We start from the raw sequence: 5,377 nt of genomic DNA, 5'->3' as shown, positions 1-5,377 counted from the left end.
CAGCTGCCTCCTGCTCCTGCTCCTGTTCTGTCTCTCTGTGATGTACTATATCTCCTCAAACTGTGAGCCAGAACAAACCCTAATACCCTTCAGTTGCTTTTGCCAGGTATTTTATCAAGTGATTAGAAAAGTAGTAATCAGACCCACTTCCTAATTCCTTTACCACAGGCGAGGGAGGCAGGACGGCCTATTGCGATGCTTTGTTGTGACCTGAGCAGACTGCCATGAAGGTTGGCCTCAGAAGCTACACTTGTGAAAAACTATATCCTTTATGGCTTAAATATGCAAAGACCCGCACAGGCTCCTATTTGTAGGGTTTATAGGCCTGGGTTTGGGGCTATTTTGGAAGGTCCTACACATTCTAAAACGTAGGATTTAACGTTTGCTTTAGGGACAACCAACTCCTCTCTGATTTGATTTGAGGTCTATTTCATGAGGAAACCATACCCTAGTGCTGTAAGGCTGGTTAACAACCCATGTCCCGGCAGCATGCAGGCCCAGGTAGAGCACTTACTGCTGTTATTTAACTAAATTGGCATAGCATTAAACTGCCTTCTAAATTCCATGCTTACACCCATAGCAAAATCTGCTCTCAGCTTTAATCAGAGAAACCTCTCTTTGCAATAAACATTTAGAGACGCCTGGATGCCCAGATTGCTGAAGGCCCAGCCAAAACCAAGACATTTATCCTACCTTGACTGGAGCTCAGGAAATAATGGCAAAAGAAAAGGTAGAAAATATTTAAGACCTGGAGAATAAGGATTGATATATTGAAATATCAATATTGGAAAATAAGGGTGAGTGGCAGCCAGATACCATTCTCTCTTCTCAACACAAGCACTGCAGTCATGAACTCACAACTGTGATTACCTGGGCCTGCACAAGATTGGCAGTGACGGCCATCAATCATTGGAAGGGGAGGGGCTCATGAGGTCATACCCTTTCCCACTGAACCCTTAGCTAGTGATAGAGTCTGAGGAAAGGAGAGTCACTGTCTTCAGTTGTATACCCACTGTTGAGCCTGTCAGGCTCCAACAGATTGTTCCAAACCCACGGTCACACAGAGAGCCCTGGTGAAACTCAGTGGGTCACCGAATGAAACAAATAGATATGAACTTGAAAAAGAGGTTGTTGAGAAAGGGAAAGACAGGTGAATAGTAGGGAGCAGAGAGAAGGCAGTGTTCAGGAAATCACTGTTATTTTTAATAAAAGATATTTGGGGCTCTCTTCTCTAGTCCAACAAGATGCCCAAAGGAAAGAAGGCCAGGGGAAGAAGGTGGCCCTGGTCCCCACTGTCATGAAGAAATAAGAAGCCAAAAAGGTGATCAATCCTTTGTTTGAAAAAAGGCCCAAGAACTTTGGCATTGGGCAGGATATCCAGCCCAAAACAGATCTCATGTGCTTTGTCAAATGGCCCCACTACATCAGGCCGCAGAGGCAAAGGGCCATCCTCTACTCATGACTCCAAGTACCTCCTGCCATTAAGCAGTTCAACTAGGTCCTGCACGGGCAAACGGCTACCCAGCTGCTTAAGCTTGTCCACGAATACAGGCCAGAGACAAAGCAGGGGAAGAAGCAGAGGCTACTGGCCCTTGCTGAGAAGAAAGCTGCTGGGAAAGAGATGTCCCAACTAAGACAGCACCTGTCCTTTGAGCAGGACTCAACACAGTCACCACCTTGGTGGAGAACAAGAAGGCTCAGCTGGTGGCTTGCCCATGGTGTAGATTCCATTGAGCTGGTGGTGTTCCTACCTGCCCTGTGTCGAAAGATGGGGGGGCCCTACTGCATCATCAAGGGAAAGGCCAGGCTGGGGCGGCTGGCCCACAGGGAAGACTTGCACCACGTCACCTTCACACAGATTAACTCGGAAGACAAGGGCGCTCTGGCTAAGCTGGTGGAGGCTATTAGGACCAATTACAACGACAGACACGAAGATCTGCCGCCACTGGGAGGACACGTCCTGCATCCTAAATCTGTGGCTCTCATTGCCAAGCTGGAAAGGGCAAAGGCTAAAATACTCGCCACTAAACTGGATTAAATATACACTGCTAAGTTTTCTGTACATAAATATAATTACAAAGTTTTTTTTTTAAGGTATTTGTGAATGTAGAAAAAAAAAAGTAGGGTCTAGTTGGTGGGAGCGAACCCCTAAGGGTGAGTCTCCAGGATATTTTGTCCCTGGCCCCTTCCAGCCACGATCTGTTTCCTGTCTTCTGTGAAGATCAACCCTCCATCTTAGTTCCTACCACCAGGATGATCTGCCCAAGGTCAGGGGGAAAAGCCACTGCAGACTAAACCCTCTGAATCCACGAAGCAAGACAATCCTTCTGTTCAGTGCTTTTTTCAGGCATTCAGTCACACTGAAGCTAAAGTTATCATACTCAAAATAAAAGGTCAAGGCAGAATCTTACAAGGTTCCAGCACCGTCCTTCACATTGTCCTTCGACCCGTAAGGGTGTACACACCTGAACACCCTGAACACAAGCACTGCTGTTGCCCGACGCAAAGGAGAAGCTGATTTTAAAATAAGCATTGAGCGGCTGGATTTGTGGCTCATTTGGCAGAAAGCTTGCCTGGCAAGCACAGATTCCCCAGAACAACATCAAGTGGGTATGATGGCATGCGCCTGTAACCCCAGCACTTGGGGGTGGGAGGACAGAAGGATCAGAAAATCAGCATCATTCTTGGCTTCATAATGAGTTGAGAAGCCAGCCTTAACTACATGAAAGCCTGTCTCAAAAAATAAAATTTAAAAAAGAGAGAGAGAGAGATGAGAAAAAAGGTTGGCAACAAGGCTGATTCTGCTTACAAAACTGTTCCTACCTTGTTTGTGAGCAAAATAATAAGATCTAGGCTTTTTCCGACTTTTGTCTGCCCTCTTTGTGGGCTGTCTACCTGCCCCATTCAAGCCACGGGGTCTTAAAAGCCTTTTTCCCAAGTCACCTTTGCTTTCCTCAATAGATCTCCACCACCCTTTATGATTTCAGATCGGCAACCAAACATCGTCCCCATGGCAACAGACGAAGGAAAGTAAACTTTTAATTACATCCCCAAATGTAGAGCTGTCGCCAGTGTCTGCCATGCTCTCCCCCAGCAGCAGACACAATTCTGGATTCCGTGGGCGGCCCCGCTTTTTCAACCCTCTGGGTGTTCGGTCTCTAAGTGCCTTAATGGGAGGTGTGTAACGCTGGCATTTCAAAGGGCCCCAAAGAGAGCCTTTCATTTTCCACAGCAAAGTAACCGAACTCAAAACTTTTATTAATAATGTAAAAGGCTCTCTCAGCATGAGGAATCTGCTCGGGAAAAAATGCAAAGAAATCAGAGGGGACTTTACTTTATCAAAGAGCACCCGAAATAAAGGCTGGGCTTGGTTCTGAGTGGAGGAGGGAGGTGTGCCTACCTGGAGCAGAGGTCAGTCTCTTTTCCTCCACCTGGGTGTGACCTTGAGAATGAGCGCCGTCCAGTTGGTCCCAAGCAGCCCTGCGGAGTCTGCAAACACACTGGTGGTTGTCAGGTAATGGCCCAGAGCTTTGGCATTCCCTCTGGGGCAGAGCAGCGCTCTGCTGGTTGTGTCTTTACGCTGTTCCAAATTCATCTCTGGGTGTGTTCCAGTTTCTCTTCCAGTCCTGTAGCCCAGCGCAACTTCCATCCTGATCTAGGGAAAGAAGCACCTTCAAAGCCAGGCAGGGTGGCCATATCACACCTGTCATTTCAGCACTCCCAAGGCTGAGGAAGGAGGACTGCAATTTCTAGGCCGGCCTAAGTTACTTAGAGAGACCCTGTTTCAAAACAAACCCCACCCGCCTAAAAATAAAAAGTAAAATAAAATAAAAAACATTATCTTTTGATTTGGCCCTTTTCTCTTCCAGGTGAAAGGTCATTCTAATCCATGAACTCATTAACTAGTAATTAACATTTCTTTCTTCTTTTCTTTGCTCTCCCCAACTTTGTTGTGAATTATTTAAATTCCTGAGATTTTTTTAAGTCCTCGCAAACAAACAAAAAAACCCCAATAATTGTTATATACTTCACTTGGTTAGCCCAATTGGATACAATTAAGTGAACACATATGGTTTTGCTTGCTTATTGAAACTAATAAAAATAGCATATTAATAAAAAATTCCTAAATTTGCCCACTCCCCTCTCTCTCTCTCTCTCTCTGTGTGTGTGTGTGTGTGTGTGTGTGTGTGTGTGTGTGTGTAGAAGGTGTACCACACATGAGGAGTTGCTAAAACAAAGCAAAATGAAACAAAAACTCCACAAGAAAACCAGTGTACTGGCAAGTTTTATGTCAAATTGACACAAGCTAGGGTCATCCTAGAGAGGGGAGCCTCAGCTGAGAAATGCCTCCATAAGATCTGGCTGTAGGCAATCCTGTAGGGCATTAATTAATTAATGATTGATGGGGGAGGCCCCAGTTCATTGTGGGTGCTGCCATCTCTAGGCTGCTGGTCATGGGTTCTGTAAGAAAGCAGGCTGAGCAAATCATGGGGAGCAAGCCAGTAAGCAGCACCCCCTCAGTGGCCTCTGCTTCAGCTCCTGGCTTCAGGTTCCGGCCCTGTTTGAGTTCCTATCCTGACATTCTTCAGTGATAAACTACAATATGGAAGTGTAAATACACCCTTTCCTCCCCAATTTGATTTTTGGACATGGTGTCTCGTCACAGCAATAGAAACCCCAGCTAAGACAAACGGTGAGTTAGTTTTGTGTTGGCCAATTACTCCCACACATGAGGCCTGCCCTGGAGTGTGGGGGATTGACCCCTTGATACTCCATTGGAGAAAACTGAGTTTTTCCCTTCCCAGCAAATATCAACTGCAAATAGCTTCTTGTTTAGGGATGGAGCAGTGCATCTACTTTCTCTTTTCAGTGCTGAGATTTTTGTCTGGCTTAAACCTGTGCAGGTCTTGTGCTGTCACAGTCTCTGTGAGCTCGTAAGTGCATAAGCCCTATCGTGTAAGACACTGCTTCCTTGAGTCATCCATTGTCTTTAGCATTTACACTCTTTTGGCCTCCTCTTCTGCACAGGTCCCTAAGACTTGAGAGGGGTTTGATGGAAACACCCCGTTTAGGGCTCAGTGCTCCAGTGTCTCTCTCTCTGCACATTGACCAGCTGTGGCTCTCCATGTTGATTGCTGTCAACTGCATTAAGAAGCTTCTCCGGTAGCTCGCCCTTGTCTTTTGAGAAAGGGTCTCTGTCTCTCACTGAACCTGGAGCTTGAACTCATGGACTATCTGGGCACTGAGCTCCAGGTATCCGCCTGTTTTGCCTCCTAGTGCTAGGAATACAGATGCTTGTGGCCACTCCTGTTTTGTTGTTGTTTATACGTGGCCTCTGGGGATCTGAACTCAGGTCCCAGCATGAGTGCTTTGCTCA

The 5,377-nt window shown here is 46.3% G+C and overlaps 1 pseudogene; it reads left to right on the top strand.

Annotated features, from left to right (window-relative positions):
• The first annotated feature begins 1,244 nt into the window (after positions 1-1,244).
• On the top strand, positions 1,245-2,038 carry LOC110550162 (large ribosomal subunit protein eL8-like; annotated as a pseudogene).
• Positions 2,039-5,377: the final 3,339 nt, after the last annotated feature.

Source organism: Meriones unguiculatus, chromosome 4 (genome assembly GCF_030254825.1).
Source record: "Meriones unguiculatus strain TT.TT164.6M chromosome 4, Bangor_MerUng_6.1, whole genome shotgun sequence".
In the NCBI taxonomy this organism is placed as follows: domain Eukaryota; kingdom Metazoa; phylum Chordata; class Mammalia; order Rodentia; family Muridae; genus Meriones; species Meriones unguiculatus.
This window is presented reverse-complemented; position numbering and strand designations above follow the sequence as displayed.